Source organism: Onychomys torridus, chromosome 3 (assembly GCF_903995425.1).
Source record: "Onychomys torridus chromosome 3, mOncTor1.1, whole genome shotgun sequence".
NCBI lineage: Eukaryota > Metazoa > Chordata > Mammalia > Rodentia > Cricetidae > Onychomys > Onychomys torridus.
The window spans coordinates 95,352,871-95,366,654 of NC_050445.1; the positions used below are offsets into that span (position 1 = coordinate 95,352,871).

Consider the following 13,784-nt stretch of genomic DNA (forward strand, 5'->3'; position numbering starts at 1 on the left):
CTTCAGATGCCTGCCCACCCCAGGAAGAAATTCCACTGCATAATATACTCAGGAGAATACATACCATAAAGCTTGTAGCACAAATCATAAAGGGTCTTATTAATAAAAAACAAACCTTGACCCAGGTATTGGAGTTAATGCTGGAAGATCAGAGAAGCAGAACAAGCCACAGCCACCTCACCTTGCCAATTCCTCAGCTGATCCTGTTTCCTCAGACTGGAACCTTTGAGTCCTCATCCAAATGAATCTCAGCTGAACTGCTGCTCAAAAGCTAAAAGCTTAACCAGGCTCTAGTTCCTTGTCCTTAAGCCTTAAATACCTTTCTGCTTTCTGTCATTACTTCCTGGGATTAAAGGCATGAGTCATCATGCCTGGCTGATTCCAATGTGGGTTTGAACTCAGTGTGGCTTTGAACTTACAGAGATCCGGATGGATCTCTGCCTTTGGAATGCTAGAATTAAAGGTGTGTGTGTCACCATTTTCTGGCCTCTGTATCTAGTGGCTGTTCTGTTCTCTGACCCCAGATAAGTTTATTAGGATGCATAATATTTTGGGGAGCACAGTATCACCACAATAGCTAGTAAAAATTTGCTCAAAGATAGTGACAGCATCCAATTTGTATATTAAGAAGAAAGGGGACCTAAATGTGCATCAGGTAAACAATGGGATTTTGTTGATAACACATCTGCTCATTCAATGCAATACTCTTGAAACTTAACAAGTGATATGTGGATATAATCAAAAATACAGACATGCCTTGAAAACCTGATTTTGGATAAAATAACTATAATATAATACAATACAATGTTTGGTGTGTTACATTTAGATGAAATGTAATGAGGAAGAACATGACAGATAATTTCTTTTTCAGTATTTCAGAAAAAAATTCACCTATATTAAAAGAAAAACTAATAAAACATAGTGCAATGGCCTGTGAGATGGCTCAGTGGATAAAGGTAATTAATATGTAGGGCAGTTGACCTCAGTTCGATCCCTGGCACCCACCTAAGGTAGGGATGGGACATGAGCAGTTGGTTTAGGGGTGGCACTGAGGGAGACTGCTGGGGGTGGCATCTCAGGACCTGGTAGAAGCCTGTTTCGAGGGAATCTCCCAGGAGTCAATGGGGGAAAACCCAGCTTATACTCCTAACAATAGCAATTAAGTGGCCTGAACTGGCAATCTTCCGTGACCAGATTGATGCCTGGCCCTATTGTCATCAGAGAGGCCCTATCCAGTTACTGATGCAGAGACTCACAGCCAAACACTGTGGTGGAGCACTCGCTTAGGCAGCACATATACTAAAATTGGAACCATACAGAGAAGATTAGCATGGCCCCTGTGCAAGGATGACATGGAAATTTATGAAGCGTTCCATATTTTTCAGGTATGGTGATATTTTATTTGTACTGAAATGTGATTTTATTTGTGTGTTAATAAATAAAGTTGCCTGGGGGTCAGAGCTAATAGCAAGCCATAGCAGAAGCTGGGGAGTGGTGGTTTACAACTTTAATCCCGATCACATGACTGGGAGATCTCTGTGTGTTCAAGGATATAGGCAGCATGGAGACACATGCCTTTAATCTCAATACCAACCATAGAGACCTAGATGTCTGTATAGGCAGGAAGGTGAAGAAGAAGTCATGTGGTTGGGTTTACAACCAATGGGAAGGCAGAACAGAAAGTCAATAAAAGACAGACACACAGGAAGTAGGTCTCTTTATGAGGGGAAGATCAGCAGCAGCAGAAAGGGTAAGAAGGTGGTTTTAAGTCTCAGCTCTTTGCTACTGCTCTGACCTTTTAGGCGTTTAACTCTATTTGGCTCTGTGTTTCTTATTTAATAAGACCGTTATATCTACATTCAAAAGTCCAAACAATGAGAGAGAGGAGGGATTATATGAGCAAGAGATATCGAGACCATGATTGGAAAAAGTGAAGAGACAACTAGCCAAACTAGTGGAAACACATCAACTGTGGACCAATACCTGAGGAGCCCCCATGGCACTAGACTAGGCCCTCTGGATAAGTAAGACAGCTGTTCAGTTTGAACTTTTTAGGGGGCCCCCAGGCAGTGAGACCAGGACCTGTCCTTAGTGCATGAGCTGGCTTTTTGGAACCTAGGGCCTATGCTGAGACACTTTGCTCAGCCTTGGTGTAGGGAGGAGGGGCTTGGACCTGCCTCAACTGAAAGCACCAGGCTCTGCTGACTCCCCATGGGAGACCTTGCCTTGGAGGAGGTGGGAATGGGGGGGTGTTGGGAAGGAAGGCTGGGAAGTGGGAGGAGGAAGGATGGGGGAATCTGTGGTTGATATGTATAACAAATAGAAAATCTCTTAATAAAAAACAAAACAAAACACTGTGGTGGAGTTTGGGGTAATCCTGAAAAGGAAGAGGAGAAAGGAGTGTGGGAGCCAGAAGGGTCAAGGACACGACAGTAAGATTCACACAATCAACTAACTTGGGCTCATAGGGGCTTGAAGTGACCGAACAGACAACCATGATTGAACAGTACTGACTTAGGCGCTCTGCATATATGTTACAGTAATGTAGCTCAGTTCTCCTGTAGGAGTCCTAACATTGGGAAAAAACGTTGTCTCCCACACTTTTAATGGCTTTTGGGACCCTAATCCCATAGCAGGAATCTTTAAAGGTCTTATTAATAAGATCAAACCTGAGGTCAGGTATTGGGGTGAATGCTGGAAGATCAGAGAAGCAGAACAAGCCACAGCCACCTCACTTTGCCAATTCATCAGCAGTTCTCGTTTCCCAATGGATTTCAGCTGAACTGCTGCTCAAAAGCCTGAAAGCATAACCAGGCTCTAGTTTTTGGTTTTCACGCCTTATATACCTTTCTGCTTCTGGCCATCACTTCCTGAGATTAAAGGCATGAGTTATCATGCCTGGCTGTTTCCAGTGTGACTTTGAACTCACAGAGAACCACATGGATCTCTGCCTCCAGAATGGTAGGATTAAAGGTGTGTGCCACCATTTTTTGGCCTCTGTCTATCTATCTGTTCTGTTCTCTGACTCCAGATAAGTTTATTAAGGTGCACAATATATTGGGGACACAGTATCACCATATAATCTTGGTCACCTTGCCCAGCCTTAATACATGGAGAGGTGCTTAGTCTTACTGCAACTTGATATACCATGTTTTGTTGATACTCATGGGATACCTGTCCTATCTTGAATGGAAACAGACAAGGAGATTGGGGGTTAAGAGTGAGGAGGATAAAGGGGAATGGCAGAGGAGGATTTATGGGGAGGCTGTGGCCAGGATGTAAAATAAATAAACATATATACATACATACATACATAAATACATACATAAATAAATAATAAATGAATGAATTAATGCATAAATGGATGAATGCATAAATAAATAAATAAATAAAAGTGAAAGTGAGAAGCAGTTCCACCAAGTCTTCACACATGTGCTATGAGACACACATTTCCCATCCAAATAAACACACACAAAATAATGAAGTATTTTAAGGACTCTTATGATCTCTTATGATTGTTTGTGAATAAATTATATTTTGTTATGGAAGTTGTGTTTCTTTTTGAATGACGGCTGCATATTTATCACACACTATTAGTATAACATTTAAGATTATTATCATTAAGCTGTATTTGTACTGGGTATGCATCTATGATCGGTTGAGTGAGTTACATGGTGTGTTACTATGAGATAACTGAGTAGAGTGTAATAGTTCCTAAAAACGTATAGCTTAATCTTTGTTTATTAATCACATTTAATGTTTGGGAAGGGACACTGAAGAAGGAAATGATTCCTTTTACTTTCAGAATTTTATTTCCCCTTGATGCCTGATATCAGGTTGATTTTTATAACTTATTTTTAATAACTTCCAGTTAAAATTATATGTTTTAAAGTATATATAGTATGCATACATACTGTATATAGGTATACATATATTGTAGTGTCCTAATAAGAGTAGCCATTTTTTCCCTCAGTTCTTTGTGGTAAGAACCTAAAATTCTTTCTTGCATTTTGAAACATACAACACATTAGTGTATCTTAGTAATCCTTCCAGCAGCATCATAGAACTGATTATATATATATATATATATGATTCAGTGCTATGGGCTAAACTTTGTTTGTCCCTCTCTCCCCACACCCTTCTCTACTACTTCTAGTAACTAACATTCTACTGTCAGCTTCTTCAAGGTCAAATATTTTAGATTCATATGTAAAAGAAGTCATAGAATACTTCTCCTTCATTACCTGGTTCATTTTGCTTACCAGAGTGGTTTTCAGTTTCATCCCTGCTGTCACAGATGGTAGGATTGTATCTTTCTTATAAATTATTATTATTATTTAATTGAGTGTTTTGTGGTATTTCTTTATGTTCTCAGCCTTCATGGAATATTGGTTACACAGCCAGTATGGCTTAAACCATGTGTAAGAATGGCTTACACAACGTGTGTACAAATGATTTATTCAGGAGAAATGGCTCTGTGTTTATGAATACCCACTGGGTACTCTTGAACTATCTGTAACTCCAGTAACGCCAGTTCCAAGGAAACCATTGCCCCCTTCTGGCCTCCACATCCACTGTACCCATGGGCAACACAAAAACACATGCAGGTATACATTAATAGACATAAAATCTAAAAGAATAAATCTTTTAAATGAGAAAGATTTGCTCTAAGTCACATTTCAATGCATTTCTTAATTAAAAATATTTTTAGGGATAGTCAAAAAATGTATACATACATTTATAAATGAATTCCATACCATTCACAAGATACATGGATAAAGAAAAACGACCTACATGGCTTAGCAGAAAAAAAAAACAAACAAATAAACAAGATAGTGAAATTTATAAAACTTAAAAATGTAAAAGTACTGTAAAAATTTCAATAATAACTTAGTAGAGTTCAACATAAAATTTAATGCAGAAGATAATTAAAAACAACAACTCACAACAGATAGAAAACTGTGATAAGAGCTAAGGTGCAAAATAATCCAGTTTCTAAATATAGAAAATAAAGCTATGTAAATGATGAACAACAAACAGTCGTATAAAGTTTTTGCATAACCTTTTACCCTTGAAAATAAAGTAAAATAGAATCTAAATATACATATGCACTGAGTAGTTCATTTATATTTGTACTGGAAACACAAGCCATCAAGTACAAAACCAGAATGGTGTTAAATCTTTAACCTAGAATTTTCAATATTTAACATGCAGAAAAAAATATAAATAGAGCTGGTCAGCAGCACAAATTAGAAAACTTTAACAATGTCTTTGACAGAGCAAGTAAACAAAAATTGGTCTGTGTAATATATTAATAGGGTTTGTTTTATGTGTGATTGTATTTCAAATCCTAAATCCTATGTAAGCACTGCTCCTTCTTTTCAAGAGCAAATGGAACATTTACAATGATTGCTCATATATCAAGCTATAAAGAAAACACCAATAAATCCCCAAAAGGAGAAATAAATCCAGCCACATTCACTGCAGTTTATTACTGTACAGCTAAAAACTAATAACAAAAGTTATATCTTAACTTGATTTATTTTAAGATATGTACCTTCAAAGCAATTTCCACAATAAAAAACATGCTCTCAGTTCTGTAGATTATAGTTATTTCCCTGATCAAAGTATGAATTTTGAAAAAAAATACCTAAGAAACATTCAAAATGTGGAAAATAGTGATTCATCACTTGCATTAATAATCAGACACCTTTCTTTACCCAGCTGGACACTTGTTTTGACCAAGAGCTGATTCTACTCATAATGCAAACTTCTTTTGTCATCCAAATAAAGAATAAATCTAAATTATATGATTAGAGTAACTAATAGTGATGGGTCTTCTACCAAATTCTAACTTCAGTTGAAAACATATTTTTTTAATTCCAAAGCTGAAAATAATTTTATTACAGAGAGCTGAAGAGTATTACCATTCAAGATCTTTTTTTTCAACTTTCAGGGGTCTACAATGAAGGATAGAGTCAGGTTTATTTATGACTCACTGTTTCTAGTATAGCCTGAAAGTTATGAAGAAGACCGCTCGCTGTTTATTCCTTGTCTTTAGTTTAAAATACTTTATGTGATCTCTATCAATGGTGAACAGTCTAGGCTTTATTTCTAATTTAAAGACAATGATGTGAAATAAATAGATAGCTTATCCAAGCAGTTAGTAACTCAACTGTGTAAAGAGAGGGAATTTGCAAGGATATTTTGAACCCCGAAGATGTGATATCTTGCAAGTGCAGTGATGGCCTGCTTGTAGCAAAGGGAGAAAATCTATGCTGTATGTTACTTGGATGGGAATTGGAGAAGAATGAACATCTCATCATTATCTGTCAGAGAAGCATTTGGATTATGAGAAGGCTTGTGCTCTTTTTACATGGCTGATTTTCTTGTCCTTACTTTTGTTTGTGGGTGATAATAGAAGTTAAAAAAACAAAGTATAGCGTGTGTCTCCTTTGAATATCAGGTAGTATTTTCAGCTTTGAAATAGGACAAATGTGGAGGTTTAAATGAGAATGGTCCCTAGTGGATAGAACTGGTAAGAATTAGGAAGTATGGCCTTAGAGGAGATGTGTAACTTGGGGCTAGCTTTGATATTTCAAAATACAATTCCTAGTGTTTCTCTATTTTGTCTAGTGGTTGGGCATCATGATGCTAGCTCTCAGCTTTTCTTTGACTCCTTCATTGTAGATGCTCACACTCTAAAACCATAAGCTAAATGAAATACTTTCTTTTATAAATGGCCTTGACCAGAGTTTTGTTTTACAGAATGTTCCTTACTTTAACTTGGGCTAGTGGATTCCTTATGATCCAAGTCATATTTTACACTTTTAATGGAACAATAAGTAAAGGATGCCTGGTGAGTGCAGGTTCTCTCTCTCTCTCTTTTTTTTCATCACTGGCAACATTTACCTCATGTCTTTGTTAGAATGAAGGAAAGTGTCCCAATATCCTCATTTTTTCTTATCAATTTATTTTTGTGATTCTTGCATCTTCTATGCAGAGATATTGAAACTGTGTAAACATTATCTCCTTAATTAAAATGGTTTCCATCATTTGAACATCCACTGACAAACCTTGCTTATACATATTATTAGTATGGTAGTTACCCAAAAGTGACCTTCAATTTTATCATCCCTTCTGTATTTATTGGTTGTAACTTCACTGTATATGATCTGTTTCCCCCATTACTACTTATTTTACTTAGTTTTTCATTTCCTTAAACAGATCTAAATGAGGTAAAAAGAGATGTTAAAAATACTTTACACTTCCAATTATTACTCTGGTATATTATGATCAATCCACATGAGTCTATTAAATGGGTAACAGAACTTATTAAGATATAAGTTGAGGAAATACACTCACCAATACAGAATGGAGTAGACAGATGAAGTCCTATGATCTGTCCTGGAGTGAATCCACCTTGCAGGCAAGAGCAGGGAGAAGGAGCATGTGACCCTTATAAGATGTCAAGTACAATGGGCAGGGAGCACCTCCTCCTTCAAGCCCTATAGTCCAAGGTCATGGGTGGAGCAAACACCACTGCACTGGTATGTTTATCACTATCTTTACACCTTCCAACCTCCGTTCAGTTTAGCAGATCCTAATGTAAGCACTTGTACCTGTCGTTAGCCTTGTTCCCCTATAATTGAAACATCAAGCCCTTCCCTATTTCCTTTGTTGAACCACCAGCTGTGCAGTCTGCCCATTCATAGTTCAATGATCATTGGAGACATAGCAAGGTTGATCTTGATTTAGAAGTACCTCCTCTGCACTTTGCGCTTTCTCCCTCAGACCTGCCTCTTCATACTGAAAGTAAGTGATTGCCCAAAGATTTAGTCATCACTTACTATCACCAGAAAACTATTTTTTTCTTATAAAATGAACTATTATTGTGATACTGACCATGGCCTACATTCAGGCTAAAAAGTATATTTAGAACAAAACAAAACTTACAATAAGTTTTTTCTTTCTAATTGTCAATTCCCTAGAAGCTCACTATATTTTCTCAGTTTCTGGTATCTTCACATAATCATTTATATTTTGTTTACAGTTCAGGATTAGTAAGAGAATTTGTCATAACTTAAAATACTCAAATAAAAAGCTTATAAACAAAGAACAGAGAAATGTAATGGGTTATCCAGCCTGAAATGAAAACAAAGTTAATGTCCTTAGGCTTCTTCTCTACTAAACAAATGCCAGAAAGCAATATGTTGGCATACATAATTTTTAAAGGATAGTAATAAACCTAAAACTATACAACCATCTACAATGACTTTTCTTGACAGTATTGACAACAAATGATGGTTGGGCATACATGAATATTGAATTATACTTTCTATGTTAAATATCAATATCCTCAAAGGCCCAGTCTAAAGATGCGGGTATGTGTAGCTATTACTTCTCTTCAATGAAGCTTCCATTTGCGTATGATGGATGCTACTACAGAAATCTACAACCCATCAAAGGCAGAGAACAAGCAACTGTGGGGTTCCCAGCCACAAACTGATATACATTCAACATTGCCCCCACACTTAAAGTTCAGGGAACATTACTGAAGAGGGATGAGGAAAACTGTAAGAGCCAGAGAAGCAAGATGGTATGTCTGCTGAGAGATAGTGTCTTCTAGATATGACACTGATACTTCACCCATGAGATCTTAATATGGTCACCTAAACAAGAGTAGTATAATGATTACACCAGTTAGCATGTCAATGTGGTTGGAGAAAATAGCCTAAGGCTCTACCTACTTTCCTATAAATGAAGAGATATGGGAAATCAGACTCTATTGAGAGATGGGGAATCAGTCTTCTATGCCTCCAATAGGTTATCCAATTGCAAATAGTCAACCCAAAGAATATATACATATGAGCAACATTAAGTGGAGTTAGTAATGTGTGTGTGTGTGTAATGTAGCACAAATTTTAAAAGGTCTTATTAATAAAAACAAACCCAGAGACAGGTATTGGGGTGAACCTGAATAGATCAGAGAAACAGAAGCCACATCAAACCTTATCTTGCCAATTCCTTAGCTGATCTTGTTTTCTCAAACTGGAAGCCTCTGTGTCTTCACCCAAATGGATCTCAGTTGAACTGCTGCTCAAAAGCCTAAAAGCTTGGCAGGCTCTAGTTCCTGGTTTTCATGACTTATATACCTTTCTGCTTCCTGCTATCACTTCCTGGGATTAAAAGCATGTGCCAATATATCTGGCTCAGCTTCCAGTGTGCCCTTGAAATCATAGAAATCAAGATCGATCTCTGCCTCCAGAAGGCTAGGATTAAAGGTATGTGCTACCATGGCCTGACTTCTATGTTTAATATAGTGGCTGTTCTGTTCTCTGACCCCAGATAAGATTATTAGGGTGCACAATATATTAGGGAACACAATATCACCCCAGTGAAAACAATAATTATAGAAGAGATCAGAAATTTCAGAGGGAGTGGGGAACACAGGAGGAGTTAGTAGAGTCAGGGAGGGGTGAAAATGGAATAAATACAGTGACACAGCCACCCACACACAAACACACACACATACACAGAGACATACATTACACTGACAGGTTTTTTTTTTTCAATGTGCATTGGTGTTTTTGACTGTGTGTATAATCTGTGTGACAGCTGTGAGCTGCTATGTTGGTGCTGGGAATTGAACCCAGGTCCTCTGGAAGAGCAACCAGTGCTCTTGACTACTGAGTCTTCTCTCCAACACACACTGACAGTTTTAAAATCATCACTAATATTTCTTTCTTAGTTAGGGTTTGTATTGCTGTGAAGAGACACTTTGAGCATGGAAACTCTTATAACAGAAAAATATTTAATTAGGGTGTATTACATTTTCAAAGGTTTAGTCCTTTATCCTCATGGTACAACATGGTGGCTGGCATGCAAGCAGACATGGTACTGGAAGGAGTGTTGAGATTACTACATCCCGATCTGAAGGAAACAGGAAGTGAACTGCCTAGGCATAGTTTGAGCATAGAAGACCTCAAGGCACACCCCCATAGTGACACATTTCCTCCAACAAGGCCATTCCTACTTTAAGAAAGTCACATCTTCTAATAGCGCCACTCCCTATGAGCTTACGGGGGCCAATTCAAACCACCATCGCTTCTCTTCTAAACTGTGAGGCAGGTCTAGCCTTATCAACATCCCTGAAATAGTGTTAAAATTCAGAAGTCAAAGCTCCACCCAGACTCAATGAGTGAGAATTTTAATTTAATTTAATTCTGGTAGTATGTCCCATACCCATGTGCCATTTAACTTAGGGGTCCACATAAAATTTAACATTCTAACATGCAACTGGCCCAAATCTCTCTTACCCGCCAGTCCCACAGTCACTCAGACCCAACCAAGAAAGCACACAGAAATTACATTGTTTACAAACTGTATGGCCGTGGCAGGCTTCTTGTTATCTGCTTCTTCTATCTTAAATTAACCCATTTCTGTTAGTCTATACTTTGCCACATGGCTTGTGGCTTACCAGTGTCTTTACATGTTGCTTTTCATGGCGGTGGCTGGCAGCGTCTCCCTCCAACCTTCTACTTCCCAGAATTCTCTTCTCTCTTGTCCCGCCTATACTTCCTGCCTGGCCACTGGCCAATCAGAACTTTATTTACACAGAGCGATATCCACAGCACTTCCCCTTTTCTTTTTTTTTAAAGGAAGGTTTTAACTTTTACATAGTACAATTACATATAACAAAACAATTATCAAGCAAGAATTACAGGTACAATATTAAAGAAGATATCCTAACTATCTTATATTTGTGAGTCTAAGCTTTTATATCTAACTTATCTTTTATCATAACTGAAGAAATTATAACTATCTAGCCTTCAACCACATCAAAGACCTCAGAAGGATATAATATTACCTGAGAACCAGGAGAAGGATGCGAGCATTTTTTTGGGAGTCTTGCAGGGTAGACAGAGACAGCTGGCAGCCTGGACAGTCACCTAATGTTCCTTTGTAAAGTTGGGGCATTTGTCTTTAGCACACAGGGCTAGAGTCTCTCAGTCACCTCTCTCAGTGTCCTGAAGGATGTCTGGCAGTTTCCTCTGTGAAGCAGGAACCTGAAGGACCATTTTGTCAAGCAAAGTTTAGTGGTCACCTTTCTATGGGTCCTGCATGTCCAGTCAATCAAGCAGTCCAGACAAGAACAGTTTCTTGTCCAAATGGCTATTTTTGTCAAGGTGAAGATAAGATAGGAAGTGTCTTCAATGCCCATCCTCCTCTCTGAAGTAAATCGGTGCTGCCAGGAGCAGACATATCTCACTGTCCAGAAAGTCTAAATTTTAAAAGTATTTTAAATGCCATATTCTGTAGGTCTTTGAAGTATTTGAAGATTACCTATCTATCTGAAATATCTCTGTGTATACCTAGAAGACTTAACTAACATGGCTACGAGTATGATTATCATAGATGACTAATTATTAGTCTATTTTTAATTATCCATTACAATTTAAAATAGCTATATAAACATAATACATTAAACACGAGTAGAAATATATACACAATATAACAAAATTACCTTTAAGTTTGTATCAATAGACTAAAATCTATACCAATGTAAAACATTTTAAACAAGTTGTTGTTCTTTAGAAGTAAGTTCCTTAATCTACCCTTTCATCCTATTGTATCTATATCATATCCTCTCTTTTTCTTTAGAAAGAGATCGCATTTATAATCAAACCCGATTTAAATAAAAATATTGTTTTTTTTCTGTCCTATACCAGAGGGCTCTTTTGATTTGGGATACAAAAATCTCTTAACCTTTTTTTTTTTAGCTATATGTCTGGGTTTAGAGAAGGAGTTAGCCAATTCCATCTCCAAAGTCAGCTTGATAATTTTGGGAAATTGGGCATAGTTTTTCTTACTACTTCCTGCTGGAAGGGGGCACTGTATCTTATGGGGACACAAGGAAAATTTTAGGATTATGGAGTAGTCTGTGAGGGTGAACCTCTGAGCCAGTTGCCTTGAAACCATTTTGGATGTTGAATCATCTGGGCCATGGTGTCATCAGAGACCTTTCAGGTGGTCTTGGCTGATCAAACCTGATGTATCTTAATCTGGAACAAATCCACAGCCTCTGGCTTTCTGTGGAAACAAAAGCAGAGACTCTTTTCCAAAGCAACATATCCTTGTATCCAAAATTTGAAGTTAAGGCACCTTTAAAATTTATATATTTGTTTAACTCAACAGTTTTTACGATCAAATCTTTTTTTGTAGTTAAAAATCCCAAAGACAACATAAACCAGATTCTCTATGTAATATCCATCTTTGTAAGACTGAAACACCGATGTGGCTGCTGGCTCCACCCACCTCAGCTTCCCAACATGGTGGTGGTACAGTTTACCGCCAGCTCTGGGTCTGGAGCCATGTGTACCATCAACTATCAGAAGCAGTTCTATCAAAGCAGTTCATAGCCCAGAAACCTTTTGTTGTTGTTGTTTTTAACTAGCAATGGCTAAATCTACCACACAGCAGAGTAAAGTGCTGCTTGTAGATTCTTCATTCCCACCACACTGCAGGTCAGACACACACACTAGGAACCCGCCAGGAACCGGACATAGTAGCTCAAACCGGCAGGCTGCCACTAACTTGAGAGAGACAACTAGGAAGTTGTTTTTAGCTCTGTTTAGAATCTTTTTTTCTCAGATTTTAGGTGGAAACTCTTGCCAACACATTGGATGCCATTTGTAGTTAGAGTTTTCCTGCCTGGCCCAGTCAGGACAAATTTCTCTTACCCACCAGTCCCACAGTCGCTCAGACCCAACCAAGAAAGCACACAGAAATTACATTGTTTAGAAACTGTATGGCCGTGGCAGGCTTCTTGTTATCTGCTTCTTCTATCTTAAATTAACCCATTTCTGTTAGTCTATACTTTGCCACATGGCTTGTGGCTTACCAGTATCTTTACATGTTGCTTTTCATGGCGGCGGCTGGTGGTGTCTCCCTCCAACCTTCTACTTCCCAGAATTCTCTTCTCTCTTCTCCCACCTATACTTCCTGCCTGGCCACTGGCCAATCAGAACTTTATTTACACAGAGCGATATCCACAGCACAAAGTGTTAGAGAGGTCCCCAAAAATCCACAATGATACATCCACTGTAGACAACTGGCAATGGTCAAGAGAAAGCCTGATCTGACCTAGTCTGGTGATCAGATGGCCAAACACCCTAACTCTCATCCAATAACTGATGGAAGTGGATGCAGAGATCCTCAGCCAGGCCCCAGGTGGAGCACAAGGAGTCCAATTGTTGAGAAAGAGGAGGGACTGTAAGAGCATGAATTGTTGAGACCAAGATTGAAAAAGCACAGGGACAAATAGCCATACTAATGGAAATACTGAATCCACCAGGTTTAGTTGAATCATCAGGGGAGTCTTGGCCCTGAAGGAGATGGGAATGGAGGGGAGGGGCTAGGGGGAAGGCAGGTGGGGTGTAGGAGGGAGGACAGGGGAACCCATGGCTGATGTGTAAAATTAAAACAAGAGTATAATAAAAAGAAGAAAGAAAGAAAATTATAAGAATGAATAAATCTCAAAAATTTGAGAAATAAAAATGCAAGTTACAAAACAATGTGGTGCAGATGATAGTATGGGTAATTTCAAAAGCACACAGATGATAACACATATTTACTGTAGACATGAACACATGAAAAATGCTACCAAAATATGCATGGTGATGTAACAAGATACACTTAGCCAGTTTTCCTTTCACAGGAACATGGCCATTCAGTGGAAAACAAGAAGAAAATCTTTGGGAAGGGAAGCAATGGCTTGAGGT

The 13,784-nt window shown here is 38.2% G+C and overlaps 1 non-coding gene across 1 annotated transcript; it reads left to right on the plus strand.

Moving 5' to 3' along the window:
- Positions 1 to 1,275: 1,275 nt before the first annotated feature.
- Positions 1,276 to 1,382, plus strand: LOC118581014. Its single transcript, XR_004944654.1, has one exon. It is a non-coding gene; the product is annotated as a U6 spliceosomal RNA (small nuclear RNA).
- Positions 1,383 to 13,784: the final 12,402 nt, after the last annotated feature.